This window comes from Oxyura jamaicensis, chromosome 1, assembly GCF_011077185.1.
Source record: "Oxyura jamaicensis isolate SHBP4307 breed ruddy duck chromosome 1, BPBGC_Ojam_1.0, whole genome shotgun sequence".
NCBI classification, from domain to species: Eukaryota; Metazoa; Chordata; class Aves; order Anseriformes; family Anatidae; genus Oxyura; species Oxyura jamaicensis.
The window spans coordinates 74,302,551-74,328,324 of NC_048893.1; the positions used below are offsets into that span (position 1 = coordinate 74,302,551).

At 43.3% G+C, this 25,774-nt stretch overlaps 1 protein-coding gene across 1 annotated transcript in view; it reads left to right on the forward strand.

The window, feature by feature from the left end:
* Positions 1-25,774, forward strand: part of LMNTD1 (lamin tail domain containing 1) — a 184,123-nt gene that overhangs the window by 865 nt on the left and 157,484 nt on the right. The window contains exon 2 of the mRNA XM_035321516.1: positions 23,088-23,188. The gene's annotated coding sequence lies outside the window, so the exon portion shown is untranslated. The remainder of the gene's footprint in view (positions 1-23,087; positions 23,189-25,774) is intronic.

A 25,774-nucleotide genomic window follows, 5' to 3' on the forward strand; every position in this document is an offset into this window, starting at 1 on the left:
TTCCTGGCCTTGCCAAGAATAGAGAACTCCACCATTTCATGGTCACTCTGCCCAAGACAGCTCCCGACAATCACATCCTCCACCAGTCCTTCTCTGTTTGTGAAGAGAAGGTCTAGCGGGGCACCACCCCTGGTAGGCTCACTAACCAGCTGTGTCAGGAAGCTATCTTCCACGCTCTCCAGAAACCTCCTAGACTGCTTCCTCTGGGCTGTGTTGTGCTTCCAGGATATGTCAGGGAAGTTGAAGTCCCCCATGAGAACCAGCGCTGACGATTTCGCAACTTCTGCCAGCTGCCTGTAGAACTCCTCATCCGTCTCCTCGTCCTGGTTCGGCGGTCTGTAACAGACCCCAACCAGGACGTTAGCCTTGTTGGCCCCGCCGATCCTAACCCAAAGGACTTTGTCATGCCCAGCCTCGAGTTCTACAACATCGAAACACTCTCTAATATAGAGAGCCACTCCACTACCCCTTCTGTGCTGCCTGTCCCTTCTGAAGAGTTTATAGCCAGTCATTGCAGCACTCCAGTCATGAGAGTGGTCCCACCACATCTCCGTGATGGCAACCAAGTTGTAGCCTGCCTGCTGCACGATGGCTTCCAGCTCCTCCTGTTTGTTACCCATGCTGTGTGCATTGGTGTAGATGCACTTCAGCTGGGCCATTGCCTTATCCCCCGGCCTTGCTATTGTTCCCCCTGGCACAGCTCCAGCAAACCTTGCTTCAGCCCCATCCCCCTTCTTACCTAGTTTAAAGCCCTCTCAATGAGCCCTGCCAGCTCCTGGCCCAGGATCCATTTTCCCCTAAAAGATAGGGACCCGTCTGCGGCCATCAGGCTGGGTGTCGAGTAAAGTGCCCCATGGTCGAAAAACCCAAGATTTCTGTCTTGGCACCAGCCCCTGAGCCACGTGTTTAACAGGTGGGCTTTTCGTGTCCTCTCTGTACCCCTCCCTGCCACCGTAGGGATGGACGTAAACACCACCTGCACTCCCGCTCCATCCACTAACTGTCCCAGTCCCCTAACGTCTCGTTTAATAGCCCTCAGGCTTCTCTCTTCAATGTCATCACTACCTGCCTGGACTATCAAAAGAGGGTAATAGTCAGAGGGGTGAACCAGGTTGGGAAGCTTCCTGGCAACGTCCCTGACCCTGGCCCCAGGGAGGCAGCAGACTTCCCTACGGGTAGGGTCAGGCTGACAAATAGGGCCCTCTGTTCCCCAGAGGAGAGAGTCTCCCACAACAATCACCCTTCTGTCTTTCTTGGTGGAGGCAACCCTGAGGCGTGGAGTCGACCTCCTCGCCCTAGGCATCCTCCTGGGTACACTTGCTACCTCTTCCTCACCCACCGGTCTCTCAATCTCCAGGGCCTCAAACCTGTTGCGTAAGGGCACCTGGGAAGGTGGGGCCAGAAGGGGAGGGCATCGCCTGCGATGTCGAGCAGGGACCTTTTTCCATTCCTCCTCAACTCCCAGATCCCCTCCCTCTGCCTGACAGCAACAGGGCAGGGGGTCCACCCCCATTTGGGGTGTCTCACCCCGGTACCTCTCCTTGAGGCCCTGCAGGGAGTCGCTCCACCAGTCGATCTCCCGCTCACACTCCCTGATATCCCTCAACCTCTCCACCTCCTCCTTGAGCTCCGCCACCACGCAGACCAGGTCGTCCACCTGCTCACACCTCACACACACAGTGTCTCCGCCTCCCGCCGATGGCAGCAACAGGCTCAGACACTCCCTGCATCCGGTGACCTGAACCGCTGCACTTTTTAACGGGTAGTCGGTCTGGGTGCGTACCGACTTCCTGGAGAGCCCACCGTGCCTGGTGGAGACCATTATCGCCTCGCTAACGGCTGTCGTTGAGGAGGTGTTACGTATGGGCGGGGGAGAGCGCTCCGCCCTTCCTGCGCGAACTGCCGCGCTAACTGCCGCGCTAACTGCCTCACCACGCCCTTCTGACGCGCCCCGCCCTGTTTGCCCGTCCTGGTCGCTCGCGCTCCCTAGGGGCAGCTTTTGAGCGGCTGTGGGAGGGGGCGCTGCTGGCTCCGCCTACGCCTGGTCAGCCTCCCTCACGAGGGCTGCCGGGTTCTGGCGGCTCCCTCGAGTAGGCTCGATGCCGGAAAAATTAGCCCTGCCTGGCCCGATCCCCCGCTTCGCTGCAGAACGCGTCTGCCCCGGAGCCGATCGCCTCGGCAAATGGCCGAGGTAATAGCCTGAATGGCCGAGGTAATAGCCTGAATTAATCAACATAATTTAATGCATTTACCTGTCGTTATTGCTGACTTGTTATATAAAGCCTTAAACATGCTGACAAGGCTACATATAATATATATTCATATGATATATGTATACATGTGTGTGTGTTAGATATATGTATATATATATTGAGAAACTATCTGACCCACCGCCATACCTGTATCAGGTAGTCCTTCATGTCCGTGCAGTACTGTCTCCACTTGTATGCAGAAACACCTTCTGCCCCTTCACACTACAGTAAAATGAGACAGCACAAGCTGCAAGGCTGTGAAACCCAGGAATGCTCACAGAATTACATTCATTCACAAGCCTTTATCTGTGGACAAGTTGCTGCCTCCCACAGAGAATGCAGCAGTCTCTGAGGCTGGCTATCAGCAGAGGGATTATGGATTCTGACCCTCCCAGCATAAAATGTTTTCCTAGGTCAGTGCAGTGTGGGTCTCAGCAGCTGCCCACCTACACCTTTCAGAGTGGGAGGCAGAGGGGAAAATAAGGGAAAACAAGGCTTTACACTTCAAAGTCAGCTCAGGTTTCAAGGGGCAAGAAGTCTAAGAGTATGATTTGTCCTCATTCCTTTCCTCCCCTGAGCATCAGATGTGGGGAAGGAGCCTGTTAGTGTGGTGGAGGGAGGCAGAGCTGTTGTTACACTGAGCCCAGCATCTCTGTTCAGGACAACTCATCCTGCCTTTGGGAAGTTCAGCAATTTCAACATTGTCTTTGGGATTTTTCCAGTGGGTACAGTCTGCCAGTTAGTCATTCAGCCTGTTCTCCAAGTGCTCTTTTGAAAGAATCATGGCATTTTCAAAGATGTCAGAGGTCATAACTGGCTTGGGTTGACACTTACACTTGTTTTTATCAGGAGATCGGGGAATGGCATTCACTGCTGGTAAATGTGAAAACAGTGGATTTTTTTTTTCTTTTCCCTGAAGAGTTTAGAGCTCACTCTCTCACACTTATTCCCAATCTAAAAATAATTCTCTCATCAATTCATTAGCGAAAACACATTGCAGTACACTGCACCTTGTTATTGACATTCTTAGCAATATAAGCTCTGCTGCAGAATAGCTGCCTGACCGCTTCTGCCAGGCAGTAAAATACCAGAGGATATATTCATTCAACTGACAGAGCAATTAATTTTTAACTTTTTTTCCTCCTTTCATATATTTCTGAAAGATACAGGAATGGCTGAGGTCAGAGGAACTGAGTAGATCCTGATATATGAGGATCTGTCTTACCTTTTGGTAGGGCTGTGCACCAGCATCTTTCCTGAACATAGTACGTGCTGCAGACACTAAAGTGGAAACAGAAAAAAAAAATAAAAAAATCCAACAAACAACAGTTTTGCGTTCTTTGGACTTCCTGGTGATAGGATGGAGATTTTTTATTACTATTTAGATTCACCATTAAGAACATACAGTATATTTTCCAGCAGATAAAGGGAGAAATGTTAAATAATCATAGAATCTTTCAGACTTGAAAAGACCTTCAAGATAATCTGGTCCAACTGTCCCCCTACCACCAATATTACCCACTAAACCATGTTCCCAAGTACCACATCCAACCTTTCTTTAAGCACCCCTTACCCTTATGTTATTAAATAACATTAATAATGCTATTAATAATTAAAACTAGGTGAACATTTTGAGGTCTCCATCAAGATCAGAATCTCCCTGTGCTGATCTAGGTGAGAAAGCATTCCCTGCCTTGAAGAGCTTAAAATCTGAAGAGACCAGGGAATCATCAAAATTAGGAACAGCCCTCTTTTCACAGAGAAAATAGACCTGAAGAAGCCCTGTGTCCTACTCAACAAGATTGTTTTTTTCTTTTTCTTTTTTTTTTTTTTAAAAAAAAAGATTCTTTTAATTACAGGACAAACTAGCTTATTAGCATTATTGTACACATGATCTGTTCTTTGGCAAGTGCATTCCTCAATGTGCCAATTAAAGTAGCTCAGTCACTTTCACCCCTCTTGCTTTATTTAGAGACCTTAGCATACATGCAGTAATATCAGGTAAGGGTATGAAGATATAAACAATCCTAACTTGTATTACGCTGGGTACATCAAAAAGCTACCTTTCCATAATCTGCTTATTTCCTTTGTAATCCCCACACAAGACCTCTGAAAATCTCCCTGGAGCGTAAGGACTGTAAAGAGTCAAAGAGGAAAGGGGAAAGGGAAGCACGTTAAATAATTGACGAAGATTTCATTTGAGCAAAGGCTAATGTATGAGCACATGAAGTTTCATATGGTTCCAGGTAAAGGCTCAAAATATGTCTGGAATTGAGAAAATCATTTGTGTCTAGCAGATCTATGTCATACATCTAGCAGCTAGACCTGGATTGATGGGTATTGTGACTCTAGGGAAAGACTGATAGGCTCGGATTGAGGGACTCCATTGAGGCAAAAGGTGTGCAAGGGAGCAAGCAGAACTGAATTAGCTCTAACCCTTCTATCCAATTCTGCAAATACAAAATTCACATTTGGTTCTGCTACTACTGAGAACTCATCTGTCTCCAGCAGAATTAAATACACCTTTACTTCATGTGGGAAAACCTCATCCCTGTAGTATAACTTATCCATAGGGATAGAGTTCTGGACATGCCATGGAAACTAGGGAAATTTGGTTATCTCAGCTCTGTTCTTGCCATATATTTGAGCTAAAAGGGAAGAGGGCTCACAAATCTCTGTGAATTGAAGCTGCTGTGTTTTGGGCAGCCCAGTTTCAGTGCTGGTTTATCCCATATTTCTACATGCCACAGGGTAGAAACTCCTAAGTAGGTTCCATTAGCCCTATGAGTACCAATGTGCTAGACAAACGTACACAAAAAAAGTTAAACTTAAAAGTATAAACTTAAACTCACCTGCATCTTGCATTCAGTTAGGTTTAGCTATATTTTGAAATATTTTTCCTTTACTTTGAGGCTTATTTTGTGTTATTTTCTAAATATGTATGCATTAATAACCTCTTGTGCTGGACTGCACGCTTGTAGAAGGGCCAGCATGCTGTGGAGATGCTGAATGCACTCTGTTATTGTACAGAGGGCTTGTGTGTGCAGTAATTCTGATACAATCAAGATGTGTGGGACCCACTGGGTCCCACAAGTTGTAGGTAGCATCTATATGTGCATAGTGACTATCTATGCAGCGTAGCCAAATGTTAGACTGTCTGGACAGAAATGCTGTTCTGACTCAGTTGCCACAGATGTAACAAGATCCTAGGAATATGTCTGAGCTCCCCTTTTAACCTCCAAGGTAAAATTTCTGTCTAGAAAATCTGGCCACATCCAGGAAATGCAGGTATATATTCGGTAGCTCCACTCAAATCATATCCTGAGTTCCCATGGTGGAACACTGATGAAAATAAAAGGGGATCAGGCTGACATGCATCTGTGTGCACAGACATACACAACACAGTAAAATGCTCAGCTCCAATCCTAGCTCAGTGCTTTTGTGGGTAGTAGTCGTAAATCCACACCCAGCAGAGATTCAAGTACAAAAACCAGCCACAAGAGACAGAGAACAGGCAGAGAAGTGATTGAAGCCAGCCTAGGCAGAAGCAACTTCTGGGAAGCTTGATGCTCCTGGGCAGGCTCAGGGGCCCTATGGCCTCTGCTGCCCTGCCAGATTCCATAGCAGATCTCGGGGGGCAATGCTGGTGTTGCTCTTGCTTCCCCCTCCTTGCAAGACTTTGCAAGTAAAGGCTATGCAATGAAGGCAGTAGTCGTCCCCCCACTTTTTTTTTTTTTTAAATGTTTCCACTCATTAAAATTAAAAATAAAAAAACAGCAGCTTTTAATCTTCTTCAGTGACAATGTATGACTTGTTTACCCTCTGACTGTCTATATTCTGCTCCCAGAAAAATCTTTTTTTTTTTTTTTTTTTTCCTGTGGTCTCTCTGAAAGCAGAACACGATTTCTTCAGCTTTGCAATTCAGAAGTATTTTATTTTTTTTAATGGAATTTGTTCTTCAGGCTGTGAAATGACCATAAATAGTTTTCTGCAAGCATTTGCTCCTTGGACTGCTGTATTTATTAGAGACGAGTCAGATAAAATACCTTAGACTAGACTGTAGCCCTTTGGTCTCTGTTCATAGAAGAAAGGAGGTTGGGAGGTCCTGGGGGAATGTCCTCCACCAGAAAGCACATCACAGGCTGCGGTGGTTTTACCATGCTTTCTGTAATGAAAGAAGCACATCCCAGCCAGACCCAGTACACAGGCTTTCCACACTGCTTCTTCATCCCATCTGCAGCATGGGAGGGCTGGGAATGAGAGAGAGAATGACCTGTGCACACAACAGACTAGAAGCCTGTACCCCAGAAAAGCTGATAGCAGCCAGATGGATGTGCCAGAAATCAGAGCAGTTTCTTGGATGCATAGACAGATCTGCAGGAGCAGCTCTACTCTGAAGAGTGGAAAAGGTGGTGAATACTGCCCTTGCCCTCTCCCACACTCTGAACCAGTGGTTCCTAGTTTGAGGAGCACGGTGTAGAGCACTGTCCAAATTATGTTGTGCCCTCCCTTGGTCAGCATCAACACAGCCCAGCATAAGATTTTTAGGGGCAGGGGGCTGACCTGAAATGGATCCTGGGCTGTGGCACTGTGGGGGGAGCACCAGGGGAGTTTGGGCAGGGACAATCAGGGCTGGTGGTACTGCCGAGGGGCTGACAGGAACTGATTTCAGTAGGCCTTCAGGTTTGCATTCATTGTAGGTGAAATTATGTACCAGCACAGAGATTCTATGGTGGATATTAATGGACAAGCATCAGTGATTTAGGAGCAGGTGTGGTAATGGAGCTCAACATCGTGCATAAATCCTGAATAAATGCATAAAGTAATCATGGTCACTGCTTCAAGTGTTCCTATTTACAGACAGCTAAAAATAGCAGTAAGTAAAACAAACAGCCTTGAGTTAACACGGTGTCCTGAGTTGTCACGCACACGCCATGGCTAAAACAGCTCTCAGCTCTTGGAAGTCGGTGCTAAGAAACTTCTTTAGAACATTTTAAAATTAATAACATGGTTTATCCTCAAAGCAGGCCTACTTAATTGTGAGTTGATTTTGCTGTACAGTCATTTTGACACCTCCATTTACTAACTCATCTTTATCTAGTCCCACCAGTGAGACCTGCAAAATGGGAACACTCCTTGGTTACAGAATTAACTTCCCGAGCTTTTATGTGGCCTAAATGTCACAACCTTTCACATCAAGACAGGCACAAGTCCCAGTATCAATCAAAGTGTCTCTGTGTCTCTGCTGGAGTTTCCTGTGTACTTTATTAGCTTAAACTTTTACAATGAGTATAGCCTCATGATACAGAGGAATGAAAAACAGCTTGACTGTTCATCTCCATGGCTCAAATCCTAAGCCACTTTGCAGGCAGGCATTGGCTTGAAGACTGATGCAGTAAGAGTGTCCTCTGTATAAGATGATTCTTTGTGAGGTAAAGCAGCCCAAGAGGCAACTCATCCGCAAATGGAGTGCCATTTTTTGTTACATGGAGAAAATTTGCAACAGTGATTTCCAGTGGTAATGTCTACGGCTTATTAGAAATAAATCCCATTCTGCCTTTCAGTCCTATTCAAGAACTCTGAAATTCTTGTACTACAACAGGGTGACTGATGTGGGATCTAGAATGTTCCTATTTTTGGTTTTCTAGCTATACTTGCCAATGTTTGAAGTGCATTGACATGAACCAGAAACAGCTGGAATTCAGTCAGCAAAATGGGAAAGATAGTGCATAATCATTGAATTAAGAAGCATCATTGCTGCTCATAATCACTGATTGGATATTATGTAATGGCAGAAAAAGATATATTGTTAACATCTGATAGTTTCAATTTCAAGTATTTTAAGGAGATGCATCAACTGAAGCAGTGATTAGACAAAAGTGGACCAAAAACATCAGTTGATTGCTTTTAAACACTACAATCTCATTTAAAAATGAATGAAAACAAGTCTATAAATTTATTCAGCTGTAATTTCAGTCTGCTCAAATGTTATGATCTTGCTCTGTTCTGCAAACATCAAAGGGAACTGATTTATGTTGAATGACCAACACTCTTTTCCCCTCTCCCATGAATAATTCCTGTAGCTGATTTCTACTGGGAAAGAAAAATGCCTTTTATTTCTGTTATGTGCCTAGAGGCAGTTCAGAGCAATTAGCTGCACTTAGGATACTTCAGACTATTGTCTATTTTTCTGACAGGTCAAGGAAAGTAGCCCAATAAGATCAGTTTTGAAAGAGATATTATGAATATGTCCAAAACAGTGAACACAGCTGGGTTTGAGTGTTTTATTTCCAGTGTCTTTGTTTTGGTAGGAAATGATGATTGAGACTGAAGCTTCTACACATTCATCAAAATTGGTGTTTTCTTGACTGCCTATTCAAACAAAGCCTCTGATGCTCTTTCCAGTTAGCATCCCCAAGGCTTGCAGCAGATGGTTGTTTGATGGGCTCTCATCTCCACTGTTATTTGGCAAGTCCATTTGGAAATAATAGTCCTATTACAGACAGAAGAAAGCAGAGGCAACATTATCAGAATCATGTACCCTGGGCAATCCAAATGAAATCCCTGAAGGAAAGAATATCTAACCTCCATATCCTCTAAAACTATTTTGGTAAAGTGCTATGAAATAAAAGTGTTAGTGTTCTGAAGATCTCTTTGGGAAGGAGACTTCCCAACACTGTAAATAGGTTTTCAGTGCTTCTGAGTGTCCAAGCAGGCAAACTCTGTATGTTCTTAACATTGTGTAGTCATAGCCTTTGCTATGAAGTTTTCTTCAGCAGGGCTACTTTTCTATGTTGGAAACATAGAAAACATGGTGACTGTGTTTAAACAAGGGTTTAATAAGCAGGGGTCTAGCATGGTTTCCTTGACCATCATGGACCATCAACACTCAGTTTTATTTAATGTCTGAGTCGCTGGCTCAAACAAAATAGTGATTTAACCTTGACATGGATCAGTTTAATTTTGTCTCTGTAAGTGGGAGCAAAATGGTTCAGCATGTGCTTTAATGTGCTTCCAACACAACTTGACCTTGACTCCACCTGTGTGACCGGCCTGACCTGTGAAAGTCAGGATGCTGTTAGCTGAAATACAACTTGAGTATAACTCTACTATCAAGAGAGAATTGTTTTGTAACAGTATTTGGCTCTTTTGTAAAGTCTTTCAGCCTAAGAGTTTTTGTTGTTGTTTTTTTTTGTTTTGTTTTGTTTTTTTTTTCCCTTGGACATTGAAAAGCTTTGTATTTTCGTTGCCAAAAAAGAAAAACAGAACAAAACAAAACAAAGAAACTGACTTGTATGATTTTTTATTACAAACAGCCAAAACATTTATACAAAAATAGAAGTTGTCTTGCAAACAGTATCTGTTCTACTCAAGGCTTCTTTTTGGCTTCATAAACTTTCGGTCAGCTCTCATCCTTGACCCTGACATACAGTTAAGGCATCTGAGGGGCTGACAGATGAAGCAGTTTGCCCTAGGTGCCCCAGGAGGCTGGGGGCAGAGCCCAGAAGAGTCCTGTTTCTGTGGCATCCACTCGTATGCCAGAGCCTATTCTTCATTCATTCCACCCTGCAAGAAGAAAGCCTTTGGTCAGTGCTCCCAGAACAGCTATAATACTGGGAAATAGTCTTTGATCTCAGAATAGAGAACTGGCCTGATAACAGTACATCTGCTGATAAATGCTGATGTTATGTGGATTTAAACATCTGCTGGAAAGATTCTGCTGCAGATAGAGGCACTTGCAACTGTAAGGAATATTATTTAGCATCATGTATCTTTCTTCGCTTACTAATGAGCACTTCCTTTAACAAAGGATACAAAAGAGAGAAAAATGTAAATTATGGCACAGAAGCCAACATATCCCCTGTCAGAAAAAATGGCAATTAGCAATCAGAGTCTTTGCTACATTAACAGTCACAGGACATTTTAAACAGTGGTTGGGCTTAATTTGAATACATGATTCTTCAGTACCTAGGTAAATACTAGACCTTATTTGTGTATTGTATATGTTTCTGCTTTGAGGGCAACAGGAAGGGTACATTTTCACACTACCTGCTGCTTTTTTACATACTACTCTAGGTTTTCCATGAAATTGTTTTTTGTTCTTTGGTAAGATCTATTACTGTGGCTTCCTCAGACTCATTTGAATTTGGATTTAAATAATTGGTTTTATAGTGTTTTCTTCCCATGTGTACTCCTGTTATGTTCAAGAAGCTTTTGTAGGATGTGGGGCCTGTTATAACCAGAAAATAATATATTTTGAATGTGATACTCTCCAATTTAGCTAATAATGCTAATTAACTATGACTATATTTCTTGGACTGTCACTGAGGAGTGAATGCATCCCAGGAAAGGTAAATGCTTGTATAAACTTAGATGGCAGTTCTTAACGTATACGTTTTTAGTGTTCCTTGTCAACAAGCTGTGTCAGCTCCTTATCATATACAATACAAGTAGGTAATATATATTTTTAATGCATTTGCTTCAGGAATATTTACTAAACACTTTCCTTTCTCTTTGACTGAAAATCAGTATATATATTTTCCCCAGGTTACAAGTCTTGTCATTTCCTTCTCTTTATGATCTATTCAAGAAGTAAGCTAAGTAAAGCTTTAAGTGTTTACACCATGTTCAAATGTCATGGATTAACTTAATTAACAATTGTAAGGATGAGTTTGAGATCAAATCAGAACAGTGAGAGACTAGTACAATAGCAAAAAATGTATTGCAGGCGTTAGCATGAGTATACGGAAGTCACAAAAAAATGCTTTTCTTTGTGCAGGTCTGATGCTGTTATTACCTGATGAGCTGGGACCTTTGAAGAAATCTGAGGAATCAGGTTCCACCGTGCACTGTCAGAAGACAGGCAAGTGGTTGGCTCCTAGCAAAGATGGCTCAAGTCAGAGGTGGGTTCAGGATGCCCTGTCTGAGCACGGAAAGGTAGTAATCAGGCCTTGTAGATATGGCACTGCAGGAGAAGATGGAAATGGTACAAGCAAACTTTCCGGGAGCAATTCACTGGCTACAGCAGTCAGTTCCACCAGACCAGACCAAACTGTTGTCAGGAACATGTGTCTGACTCCTTTAGCTCCTTCAGAAAATTGTTGCTGTTGTCTGCTTTCCAAGGATGTCTTCTGTAGCTAGCTCTAACTCCCCATTTGGTCTGGACTCTAAAGTCCATTTGTTCCTTTTTCTCTTAGAAAATGCCTTTGAAGTTATCCCCAAACTTGATCACCTTTCTGTGTTTTCTAAGCTTGTTTAAAGTGATTGGAGATAGGTAGAAGGACAAGTAGCAACCCAGTAAGACTGGAGGTGTATTGAGGTTCTGTAGTCTGTAGTCATCCATCCTCCTGTAGTCTGTAGTCATCCATCCTTCTGTAGACTGTAGTCATCCATCCTCCATGTGGTCCCTGGCAATATGCTACTGAATTGACACATTCGATGTACACAGTGCATATAACAAATAATGAGGTCTCATGCTGAATTCATAACCAATCACAGAGATGCCTCCAGGTTGTTTCCAGTACTGATACACATTATGCTGGCTAATGTTGTACAGCGTAACTGTACATCACAAACTTTCCCCATAGACAATATTGCCTATCTCTACTCAGTTTTCTTTAAAAATACATGCTATGGATTTATGTTCTTGTAGCATAACAGATACACCTCCTGGGGCCTTGTAAATGCAAGGGCTGGCAATAAACACCAGTGTAAGCGACATACAAGCTTCAACAATATTTTTCATGTCCCCTTGGCACTGGGGACATGGGCTTGATCTTAGGCTTTGTTTGGACATCTCTGCAGGTTCCCTGAGGACCCATGAGCCTGCCATAAAGGAGCCCCTGGATAGCACAGAATATCACAGGATCCTGTGCATCCTCTTAGTACTGAGCATCCCAGCTCAATCTTTGCATCTAGTTCTGCAAGGAGAGGCTGGGCAAGAGCAGGGCATGTGGGCTATGACCTTCGAGCAAGACTTGCTGGTTCTGAAGTTAGGTGTGGTGGTCAACACACTTTGGTAATTACACTGATATATGGAAACAGCATGAAAATGAGATTTGAGAAAAGTAGAGATACAAATAGCTTTATACTATCTCACTAACCGGCTAGTCCAAATAAAATACAGCTTCAAAGCTGCCTTTAACCATGGTGACAAGCTCTTTTAGGTGAGAATAACCAGGAGAGCTTGGTGAGAATATATGGTATGTTGGACTACTGTTTTTTTTATTTCTTTCTCTCTTTTTCTTTTTATATTTAATGATGATAGATTATCTAGTCAATCTGATCACTTCTTTTGGAAGGCATTTATAATGATCAGTGACAATATTTATGAGGAAATAAAGCACTCTAAAATATATTCGTAGTCACTGAGACTGTTTTTTCCTTTGAATTAATGCACTGACTGCCGGTTTCTTAATACAGTCAGATATGTTAGCCAAGAATAAGCTTAGGCCCCATTGTAGAGCTAAGGATGTTTAATGTATCTTGACAGTCATGAAGTAGTTGGTAAAGGATTGACAATGAATTCATTATTCTCCTTATTAATCAATTCCTATTTATAGCAGACTATCAAAAATTTCATGCTGTAATATGGAGATTGAGAGGGTTATATATAATGGTCCTTTCACCAGAGGCAGATATGAAAGGACTGGTGAGACTAGAACAAATTGCGGTTAATGATAAGACTCTTTCTCAGAGAATTAAACACTTTAATTGGTCAATCAGGTTGAGCATTTGAGAAAGAAAGAGTTGCAATTATGTGAAAACATGCCTACTGTACTTTGGCAGCTTTATGGGCCTCTGGCAATTTTTCATCAGGATTTAGATTTGTCGTCATGTTCTAATGCTTATAGATACCGCTAGCCTAGAATAAGAGCTACCTCTTGACTTCTAGGTTTTGGGGTTCCTTTGAAGAAAGGAAATAAGATCAAGATTTTGTTACTGATGCTCTATTGTCTATGGGTGCAATTCCTTCATGATGTCTATGTATCAGTTGCAGTGTCTTTTGAAGGCTTAAGTGAGATGTGATACCCAGACATCTATGATTATGGGTGAATTTCACCCTCTTTGCATATATATGAGGCAGCAACATCAGTTCTCTGTGCACCACATATGCTTGCTGTAGAGCTGAATTTGGGGAAGCAACACTCAGTTACATTGCTTGAAGACACAGGGTATGTTCTTCTTTTTCTCAGGTAAAAGTAGGCTTGCATTTTGCATCAAATTCACAAGAGCTGCATCAGTGTATATTAACGAAAGACCCAGGTATATGCAACAAAATTCATTATGTGTATTCCTGTGGAAAATGCTCTTCACTCTACCTCAGTTGTCCTCCAGTTAAACACCAAAACAACTCCATATATTTATTGTCTGCCTCTCATGATCAGTTTGTCATTCATTCAGGGAAGAGATTATCTCTTAATGTGTTTTACCAGGCTTCTTAATACACTGCTATGGTTCCTAGTAGAAGCTTTAAGGTGCTAACATAGTGTTGTGACTGCTTTTAACAGTCTGTGTTACAGCATCTTTAACAAAGCACCATTGTGTAGATTTCTGTGTGTCCCACATGAATCAGTGAATTGAAGCAGCTGTTGTACATCAGAAAAAGTTCTGCCTACCCTCCTCTAGAGAGTCTCATATTAGAAGTGAGGTAGGGTTTTGTTCAAAGTGAAACAAGACTCTACCCCACAGCAGAGAGCTGTTCTTGCTTGATGATTGTGGGGAACATGATGTGCTTTAGGTATGGCTAGTTACTGCTAGAAACAATTGCATTATGCTAGTGAAAGTTAATATTGCAGGCTTTGTGCTGTGCTTATTCAATGAGCTTAATGAATGAGGTTAAAAAATGAGGTTTTGAAGTGCCGGAGAGAGTGAGCCTTTCCCCACATGTGAAGAAAGCGCAAGAGCAGCTCACTTCAGTGGTGCTCTGAAAGTGTATGTGTGCTGGGTTAAGCAGTCTATCATGGTCCAGTGACCATGAAATGGTGGAGTTCTCTATTCTTGGCAAGGCCAGGAAGGGGACCAGTAAAACCACTGTATTGGACTTTCGGAGGGCTGACTTTGTGCTGCTGAGGACACTGGTTGGTAGAGTCCCTTGGGAGGCGGTTCTGAAGGGCAGAGGAGTCCAGGAAGGCTGGGCGCTCTTCAAGAGGGAAATCTTAATGGCGCAGGAACGGTCTGTCCCCACGTGCCCAAAGATGAGCTGGCGGGGAAGAAGACCAGCCTGGCTGAACAGAGAATTGTGGCTTGAGCTTAGAAGAAAAAAGAGGGTTTATAATCTTTGGAAAAGTGGGCAGGCCACTAGGGAGGACTATAAGGATATTGCGAGGCTGTGCAGGGACAAAATTAGAAAAGCCAAAGCTCATCTAGAGCTCAATCTGGCTACTGCTGTTAAAGATAACAAAAAATGTTTTTATAAATACATCAACACGAAAAGGAGGACTAAGGAGAATCTCCATCCTTTACTGGGTGCGGGGGGAAACTTAGTTACAAGAGATGAGGAAAAGGTGGAGGTGCTTAATGCCTTCTTCGTCTCAGTCTTTAGCGGCAATACCGGTTGTTCTCTGGATACCCAGTACCCTGAACTGGTGGAAGGGGATGGGGAGAGAGATGTGGCCCTCACTATCCATGAAGAAATGGTTGGTGACCTGGTACGGCACTTGGATGTGCACAAGTCGATGGGGCCGGATGGGATCCACCCGAGGGTACTGAGAGAACTGGCAGAGGTGCTGGCCAAGCCGCTTACCATCATTTATCAACAGTCCTGGCTATCAGGGGAGGTCCCAGTTGACTGGCGGCTAGCAAATGTGACGCCCATCTACAAGAAGGGCCGGAGGACTGACCCAGGAAACTACAGGCCTGTCAGTTTGACCTCAGTGCCAGGGAAGCTCATGGAGCAGATTATCTGAGAGTCATCACGCAGCACTTGCAGGGCAAGCAGGCGATCAGGCCCAGTCAGCATGGGTTTATGAAGGGCAGGTCCTGCTTGACGAACCTGATCTCCTTCTATGACAAAGTGACGCGCTGGGTGGATGAGGGAAAGGCTGTGGATGTGGTCTACCTTGACTTCAGCAAGGCTTTTGACACCGTTTCCCACAGCATTCTCCTCAAGAAACTGGCTGCTCTTGGCTTGGACTGGCGCACGCTTCGTTGGGTTAGAAACTGGCTGGATAGCCGGGCCCAAAGAGTCGTGGTAAATGGAGTCAAATCCAGTTGGAGGCCGGTCACTAGTGGCGTTCCCCAGGGCTCGGTGCTGGGGCCGGTCCTCTTCAATATCTTCATTGATGATCTGGACGAGGGCATTGAGTGCACCCTCAGTAAGTTTGCAGACGACACCAAGTTAGGTGCGTGTGTCGATCTGCTCGAGGGTAGGAAGGCTCTGCAGGAGGATCTGGAGAGGCTGGACCGATGGGCCGAGGTCAACTGCATGAAGTTCAACAAGGCCAAGTGCCGGGTCCTGCACCTGGGGCGCAATAACCCCAAGCAGAGCTACAGGCTGGGAGATGAGTGGTTGGAGAGCTGCCCGGCAGAGAAGGACCTGGGAGTGATGGTTCATAGTCGGCTGAATATGAGCCAGCAGTGTGCTCAGGTGGCCAAGAAGGCCAACAGCATCCTGGCCTGTATAAGAAACAGTGTGGCCAGCAGGGCCAGGGAGGTGATCATCCCCCTGTACTCGGCTCTGGTGAGGCCGTACCTCGAGTACTGTGTTCAGTTTGGGGCCCCTCGCTTCAAGAAGGACATGGAGGTGCTTGAGCGAGTCCAGAGAAGGGCTACGAAGCTGGTGAGGGGCCTGGAGAACAAGTCTTAGGAGGAGCGGCTGAGGGAGCTGGGCTTGTTCAGCCTGGAGAAAAGGAGGCTCAGGGGTGACCTTATCGCTCTCTACAGGTACCTCAAGGGAGGCTGTAGCGAGGTGGGGGTTGGTCTGTGTTCCCACGTGCCTGGTGACAGGACGAGGGGGAATGGGCTTAAGTTGCGCCAGGGGAGTTTTTGGTTGGATGTTAGGAAGAACGTCTTTACCAAAAGGGTTGTTAGACACTGGAACGGGCTGTCCAGGGAAGTGGTGGAGTCACCATCCCTGGAGGTCTTTAAAAGACGTTTAGATGTAGAGCTTAGGGATATGGTTTAGTGGGGACTGTTAGTGTAAGGTCAGAGGTTGGACTTGATGATCTTGAGGTCTCTTCCAACCTAGAAAGTCTGTGATTCTGTGATTCAAATCCTACCTTTTTCTTCCTCAGCTGCAGCTGTGCTGAGCCATTACGACAACACTCCTCCTGACATGCATGGTCGACACACAGAGGTGGTGACAGAAACTCCGTGGGGCTGTGCTGGCAGCCAAGCTGAGAGGTGCTTCATGCTTCTCTGGCCCAGGTTCATGAGGTCAGGGTTCAGGAATGGTCTGGTTTAATACGTGATTCATTTTGGAGGCTGTCTGAAGGGAACATACAGAAAATACACACTCTAAGCAGCACTCATCTGCCAGAGGAAACTTTCCTTGCTGTAGGCAGCCCTGGTTTTGCCTGGAGCTGGGCTGGGGGATGAGCCCATTCCAGGCTCATGGCCCTTGAGGCAAGGGGCAGCCTAGGGCACAGCAGGGTAAGACAGGTCCATTTGTGGGGCAATGACTCTAGGCTGAGGTCCTGCTGTAGTCTTAATGTACTGCAATGTGACTACAAGATAGCTGCGGTCAGCCCTGGGTTGAGTGTGCCAGGTAAAATGCAGCTTTCAGAGGGAAGAGGGCTTTGGGGGGGGGGGGAGGGGGGAGGAATTGGGGGAGGGAGCTAGCATTGTCCCTATCTGTACCCTTGAGGCTGAGAAAAATCCTGGCCCATTACTGAATATTTTTTTCTGTTTGGTTAGGTTTTTTTTGTTTGTTTGTTTGTTTTGGTGTATACACAGAACAGAGGAGTGCTGTGCCTGTGGCGAGGAAGGAATGAAGTAGCGAAGCACCTGTATCACTTGTATGCATGTAGCTGCATCTTGCCAGGAAAGATATTATGCAGCTAAAGACACACATCATGACGTCCCAAGGAAGGTAAGGAGCAAAAGTGTGTTTTCAGGAAACAGTACAGAGTTTTCTCACATCTGACTATTTCTGGGGTGTTTACAAAAAGCTGTCGCCTCTGATCTTGTGCTAATGGGCAATGTGCCATGAAGTGCTGGATATACAGCTTCCTCCTGTGTGTGCTTAGCACATTGCAGGTCTGGTACAGCCTTTGGCATGAAGTACTGCTCGCTTGGGCTTGGGGGTTGGTCAGGGCCCAGCAACACAGTGATGTAGTCCAGGTCCCCAGTCACATCCCTGGCTGTGGGTGAGGGTTGTTCCTATGGGCACACATTTTTCTGCAGCTGGTGCTTGCAGGAGAAACAGCATGTGCTTCGGAGGCTGGCCCGGGTTCAGACACTGGCTCATTAGCACCAAAATGGGAGAAGAAACACTGACTAAGTACAGAGCCCCAGTTCTGTCCTTGCCCCAGACCCTGTGTCAGCCCCACTGCCACAGCATTTCTTGCTGTTAAAATCACCTTTCTGACTGGCTGGCTGCCAACAGAGGCCCAGAGCAACCCCAGTCTTAGACTACTGCACTCCTCACTGGCTGTACAGTGGCAATCTTATTTGCATTGCTGTGCAAACAGCACCTGTGTTGAGGTGAGAGCATTTGACCTTCAGAGAGACCTCATCATGTTTGACAGAGGAAAAGTCACTTTTCTAAGGAAGAGTCAGCTCCAGCAGAACATGTAAAAGTGACTTCTGCTGCCCCACTAGTGAGAGGCCACAGCATGGGAGAGGGATGAACAAAGCTGCCAAGGGGGATGGAGAGTTGGGGATGCAAATTCTCTGAAAGCTGGGCTTGCTTTTCCTTCTCTCCCTGTGAGCCAGAGAGGATGTCTGTTTCCCCTGAAGAGGGAATCCTCATACTGTTCCCAGACAGCAGTTACAGCTACCTTATACATTTGGAGCCTGCTTTGACTGCAGGCTGCAGCCCACAGCCTGGTGTTGCAGGTGGTAGGCAGCAAAATTGTGGTGTTGCACCCAGCAGTCTGCTACCCCATGTTAGTATCTGCTTTGCTGGGGCCTTTAACTCGTCAGCAGTCCTTTAGTTCAGGTTTGCCTGGGTATAAAAGATTGTGTTGAAATATACTGCAGGTTATTCACTGAATGAACTACAGATATTATTAAATTAAATGTAAATGCTTTTGAAATGCAAATACAGGCCTGGGTTTTTCACTGCTTTGCTTTGCTTAAGCACACAAGATAGGGGAGTTGACTCATGATGGGGTTCTCAGGAGTCTCCAAGCTTTTAGTGCTTTGGCATTTACTACTTATAAATATACTTCTCACATTCAGATGACAAATTGGCACTGCACCAAGGGAGTCCATGTTTATTCAAAATACTCCAGCCTTGCTTATGATTATGACAAATCCATACTCAAGGCTTGCTGCCAGCTTGAAAGTCTGGATCCTGATCAGCAGAGAATCAATTCAATATAACTTGCTATATTAGCAGTTGATGTGGGAATGAGCCCCAGGGAAATGAAAAGCCAGCACAGCTTCTGTTAATAGTTAGGCAAAACTGCTGCCTTTATGCCTGCATTTGCATGAGCAATAGCTTTTTGATGCAGTGGGTCTTCACTTTCTGTCCTTCCTCTATAAAAAGATGCATGTGACCAATTCTGACCTTTCAGCTTTGCCTATTAAGATGACATTTTACTACTCTACCTTAGGATATGCTTGAGAAGTCTGTATTTTTCCATGTAAAACATGAGTATTTCTGTGGGCTTTAAAAACTATTATTTGTTTAAGTGTTCTGACAAGGATATCCACAAAGACATCCTGGTCTAAGCCTCAAACCATGTTAGAAAATGAAAGGGCATCTAAGTGAATTGTTTTCAGACATCCCATGTGTTTTGAACTTGTCCTCCGTGCTGTACTTGCCTCTTCTCATCCCTTTTCCCTGTTTGTTCACTGTTTTTCCTGCCCAGCTGGGAACAGTTCCCCCTGATGTCCTGTGCCACACAATGGCCATGGTAATGAAAGTTTATTGCCTTCTCCTTCCCTGCTGTGGCAGGCAGGAAGTTTGGCAGATGCCATTTCCTGTCAGGAAGCTGATGCAGGGCATAGGAATCTCTGCTGTCTCTAAATCTCAACAATCAATGCAATTTACCATGCAACTACTTTGCTGTGGGTTACTACAATTGTTATTCATAGTTTAGTCTCACATTTGCACTTTGTCAAAGAACAAAATTGTCACATCTCTGTCCCATGTAAAATCCGTGATTGCCCTGTAAGCTGGAAAATTAATTTAAATTGAAAGCTCCAGTTAATAATGTACAAGATAATCATTTTCACATGGTTGTTCTCAATGATTTTAAGGAAAGTATCAAAGAAATACAAATACCATATGACATGATTATCCTCATGCACAAGCATTTAGGACCAACACAGTGTCTTTGTTATCTACCTGGTAGTTATTACTATGTTTCCCTGGTTTAATTATATTTATACCTGTAAGATTACAAGATAATTATTATTGAATTTATTGCAGGAAACTAGAAATTGCATGGTTTGTTAACCACAGACAAGCAGAGTAAAATTGGCAAACATGACATGGCTATTTGTGCAACATCTGAATGCACGTATTATTACTTCAAAGATCCAAGACTGTTGTGTGAGAGGCAAGTGTGAAACTTAGCCAGGTTAGCACCTGGCAACAGGGAAGCAAAACACTGAGGAAAACACTGCATTCATTGTAAAGCAGTCTGGCAGCTCTCCAGGGCTGGAAGCAAAATCTTAAAAATTAAGTTTTAGAAATGTAGCAATTTACTACACCTTACTCCTTCTATTTGTGACGTTTTGTTTTTTTCATGCTGGAATGCTGAGAAGCATTTTTGCATATTGCATTTGTTGTACAACTGGCTTAACTGGTTGTACAACTGTACAACAGTTGTAGAACTGGTATGTTCTGTGATTGTAGTAGGCTGGACTTCATGACCTTAGTAGTTACCACGTTTAGCAGAGGGAGGAAAAGCCAGTCAGATTTTTCATTTGCCTTAGGGGTAAGATAAATCATTTTGATGGATAGGGCCCAGAGCAAAATGCCCCGCTCCTGCTCTTTGACTCCTGGAGACAGATGCTGTCTCTTTACTGACAGTGTGCCTAGCAAATTGTTTCTCCAAACTCATTTAAGCCTTCTAGACATTGGCAAAAACTGTAAAGGTTAATAATGATACAATGGAAGTGGTTTCCAGTCAGTGATGTGAATGATATTCTCAATTAATTGGCAGTAGCAGTGAACTATATACTTCAGGTCTGCATCCTTCAGGTCTTGATACAGTAAGTTTTGCTCAGGAGCCAAGGGGAACTTAGGAACTTAGCCTGAGTTTAGGATTTAGGAATTTAGGATTCAACTTTAAGACTGCTTAGCTCCTGTTCAGTCAACGGCACTAGTGTGGTAGAGAATGCTACCCATCCAAGACTCCGGCCATCAACTAACTGATCTGGGGAAGCAGCAGTATTGGGTTGAAGTTGCCTTGTTGCTATTGTATGCCTCTAGGTAAACATAAAATTCTCTCAGCTTGGCTTCTTCCATACTTACAAAAAAAAAAAAAAAAAAGAGAAAGAAAAAAAGAGCAAAAGCTCATAAGCCTCCTTGCCAGCAAACTATTAAGTGTTGCCTCTAGGTATCACTGCAATGCTGAATGTCCTGGGACTTCAAGAATGTTGAGCAGGGTGTTGAACTATCTAGAGTGTCAGCATGACCCCAGGCATTTCTATACATCTTCCACTCTCTGTAGACAGCAGAAGTGAATACATCCTGGTGTTTGTGTATAATAACAGCAGTTTGACTGCGTGAGGGCACTGTGGCAGGTTTAAATAATTAATTTCAGAATGGCAATGCTTAATTTCATCTAAAAACCTTGAAAGAATGTAAAATCTATTTAACATAAGTGACCAGTCAACTAGTGATCAGCAGTGTTCTACCAAAAGACAGTGAGAACAAGGTACCAGGAAAATGAAAAAAAAAAAAGTAGCTTGATACAAATACAGTGTTGTAAATAACAGAAATCAAGAGCTATGAATTCTTTGCTCTAATGTCTAGAGATGACCATCCCTTCTGCTAAGTACTACTCCTTAACATTGCCAGTGGAAAACCTCCTGCAGAACCGTGGAACATCTTTGTCATAAAATAAACAAGCAATAGCATGAAAACTCCTTGTCCCAGAAGAGAGCAAGGTAGTAAGCCAAACAACATCAGGGAGCAACCCAGGAAGGCTTTGGCAGGGTCCCACAGACCCACAGGATTTGAGCTTGGTGAGCAGAGCAGGGGTAGTGATAGCAATAGGTCCCATCCACAGTTCAGTGAACCTCAGGAAAAAGCAAAGTTAACAAGCCCTGTCCAAGGTCAATTCAAACACCAATTCAAGAACAAGGCTAGAAATAAGTTATCAGATAACATATCTCAGTGTAAAAATAATTATTACCAAGCAGAGAATTTTTTTCCAAACATGTTTGAGGAAACCAGATACTTTCTGAGAAAAATATTTACTTTTTTGAAAACACTTATTTTCCTTCAAAAAGAAGCATAGTAAAGATGTAAACAAGTTCTACCTAATGAAATTTAATTGCCTCTGCAGTGCCTTGAGCATCTTAATCACTCCTTTGCTTAGGTATTATATATAGCAATGGGGCTACATTAATGACACAGTTGTATTTTTGCAGTGTGTATTTAAACATGCCAGTGAAACTGGGAAAGATCTTATGCCAAGTTCTGTGATCCCCAGGCTAATGTTTAACATAGCTTTACATAGCTTTTTTTTTTTTTTTTTTTTAATGTTTCCACTCATTAAAATTAAAAATAGACAAACAGCAGCTTTTAATCTTCTTCAGTGACAATGTATGACTTGTTTACCCTCTGACTGTCTATATTCTGCTCCCAGAAAAAAAAATCTTGAACCTAGTAAGATGGTGTAAGCTCTTGCTGAATTAGTGTTGAGTGTAACTATATTTCTCATCTACATAAAGTTTACGCTGGTATCTACCTGGGGTTGCTATCCTGCAGCAAGTCATTTCCTTGCCAGAAGTTGAGCCAGAAAATCAAAAGCCTGCCTCCATTCAGTCACTTTAGGAAAACTTGCCCCAAGAACAAGTACCAGAGAGGAGGAAAACAATGGCTCATGATCTATTCAGACAGAAGTGGTGACTAAGAGTGTCTAAACTTAAATAACTATTTTCCTCTTAGCCAAGTGAGCATTTCCAACAGGCTTATTACAAAACAAAGAAGGGAGGATTTAAGTAAGTCTGTGTGCACCCGCTTGGTTTTTCTTCGTCTCTTTGCATGGTCAAAAAGCTTCCAACAATACTAATGAAGTCAACACATTTTAAAAAGAACACCAAAAATTGCTTCTTTTTCTGTCCCATCTATTCTATAAATCATCAAAACCAACTTCCAGGCTAGCAGACTTTCACTGGATATGCCGACCCCCTAAAGGCTCACAGAAGCCTCTCCTGGAAGCCTTGCTGAGACAAGGCTCAGTGTCATGTACTGTAAAAGGCACTAGGAGGGGCAGAGGTGCAGGAAGATTACCAGTTATTAGATTATTAGTAGCCAGTCATGGCAAGGCTTCCTTGCCATGACTGGCTACTAATCAACACACCTGAACTGGGGTATCTGAAAGACCAAGCAACACTGGCCAGACAAAATTTCAATTCCTTCTCTACCGTCACCTCCCAATGCTAGTGACTTGTGTTTCAAAACAGTACTAAAGGGGTTTGATTAATTGTAAAAACAAAATCAAACAAACAAAACAGTTTATTTTTCCTTATCCCCCAAAACATTAGGCACAAGAAAAAGAAGAAAGTTTTCCCAACAGCTGAAATTACAGGACTAGATACTGCAACTCCAACACCAGCTGGAAGTTTAAAGCCAAAATTGCTTAAAGGTAAGAAAAATAACCTTGGTCTTGATAGAATGTGCATCTTCAGTGTTTCATAACTATGCTGTTATTCCCACAGAGCTGCCTTTCCTTCAAAAGCAGATTAGCACAGATTGGCCTATAATACAGTTGACGTGTGGCACTGATGCTCGAGAGCTTTAAGCAGCCCTGCTCTTGGTTGTGATGCTGAAATCCAAAAACCTCACAACGGGGCAGAATCTTGCTCAAGCTCTAAGCTTTTTCATCATTTTTATCAACTGGATTACTAGAACGCTGTAACCTACCTTTGGTGCTAATTGGCCCTACTTAAGCCCTTGTGGATCATTGCCTTAATAATCACTGCTCTTGACACCTTTGGTAGATAAGTTTTCCCCTCCTCCGTAGTTAGGAGGCATTATCTATTTAGAAGGGCAAGAAAGTTGAGGTCTTGTAGTCTGCTAGGAACTGTGTGTGCTGTGATACTAGTTTACCCCTTTTGAGGTCTTCTTGGTGAATATTAAGTAAGTTATATGCTTTAAGTGACTCTTGTGGTATAAGGCCCAGGAAGATTTCTGTCTGACTGTGAAGTTGTTCTTACTTGGTACTTCCTGTAGTCACCCACAGAAGTGTGTCTGTCTGGAGAATAGATGCTGGGCATTGTCTAGCTAGGCATCGCTGGGCATTGTGTAGTCATGTACCAGCTCAGAGTCACTTCATTTCGTATTTTTGTTTGTGTGTTACTTGACATACGTTTTCTACAGGAGGAATAGTATCTCTTCCGAGTAGAGAGTGCTCAAGATTTCTTAGCATTGTATGTAGGATTCAAGTTCACTTGTGGTGCAGGTGCTCCTTTCACAGGAAGGAGGGGAAAAAAACTCAGGTTAGGTGAGGTGTTACTCTAGATATGTGCCCTTCCTTATAAAGTGCTATGTAAAAGGAAGAAACTGAAACCTTCATTATGATGCTTTGGCTTTTCTACTCTGGTAATATGCTAATTTAAATAACATTACCACATCTTCTCCGGAGTACATCCATCATTTTTGATTAAGTCTGTATTAAAAAATAGTGCAGCTCCATAGGAACCGGCCTATAGAACAGACTAACTATTGCTTAGCTCCTGCTGCCTACAGCGTACATATATTTTGGTGTTACTTCTAACCTAATTCAGCAGGCTGTGTCCATTAGCAAATGGTTCACTATGTTTAGCTTTATTTGAAAGAAGTCTGCTCTGTGGGCTGTCAGCCTCTCTGTTATGAACCAAAGCACAGTGAGTAGGAGTAATGGAAAAGATGCTTTTTGGAGCATGGCTCCTATTCTAATAACATCTGATATTGATCCCCATTTATGGTCAGCATGAAGTGTTACTTCCCTGGAGCACACCTGCTGATGGTGAGGAAAATAATGCTGGACTCTGCAATGGCAGGGTGCTTAGAATGTGAAAGAAATCCCTTTTTTTTAAACTAATTGATCTGAAATGTCTGAATACCTCTACAGTGGGTTCAATGGGAGTGGTTGATAAGGGTGGAGTGGGGTATTGTATCTGGGGAGGATGATGAGAAAACAAATTGTTTGAGCAGCCTGAAAGGCAGGCAGGAAGATTCAGTATATTATCATGGTGATTTCTTTCATTTCATTTGGAAGGTGATGTGATGCTTAATTCATTAATGTTTGTGAAGTGTTTTAAAACTGTGAAGAAGTTGAAGGATGTAGCGATTACTAATGACCTTATGCTGTAACCTTTAGGACTAGATTATTATTTAACTTCAGACTACCCTGCTGAGTACTACTGAGTACTAGAGCTGTTTCATTAAAGGATTTGTCAGTACTTAGATTATTAAAATCTGTTTTAAATATTATTTCTTATTGGGCATCTTGGGAATATTTCCATCTGGAATGATAGCTTCCCACCCCACCAAGACTGAGGGGTGTTTAAGTTCTTGCTAGTTCTGGAGCTGCCTCTATCACTCATGTAAATGAGCAGATCTTTTTCCCTGCTGAGATGATGATTTTGGTTGTGGTTTGTTAATTTACTACAGCTAAAGTGAAAAAGCTAGTGTGGGACACACAATGGAAGAGGATGGAAAAAAGTTGAGATCACTTAGGATTGTTTTTTGTTTTTAAATATAATATACCCGGAGAAGAAAACCTGAGGTCAAAGGGAAATGGAAAAGGTCCTTGAAATGTCAGTAACTCAAGCTGCAGATACTGTGTTTAAAAATAGCTTTCTTTAAATTAGATTAACTGTGATTGGTATTGTCACCTTCGGGCTTTCCAGGTTTCTTCCTGAAAGAACAGGATTAATTTTCCTGTTTGACTTACATTTGTTTTCTGCTGAAACTACTAAAATAACAGTTTGACAATAGAATTTTTTCCTGTACTGTGAACTTAAAAAAGAACAAGCAAAGCATTAATTAGCATTTGTATTACAGAGGTACTTGGGAGTCAAAGTCAAAAGACAAAGCTCTTGGTGTGCTTAGGTAGTTACCTTGCTGATCCATAATGACACCCATGACACTGGCAATGAAAACCCAAAAAAAAGGAAGAAGAGTTGTTTTATGTTTAGGTTTCTGACTTTGGAGACTTGAGTATGTGACTCCATCTCTCTACTCTCAG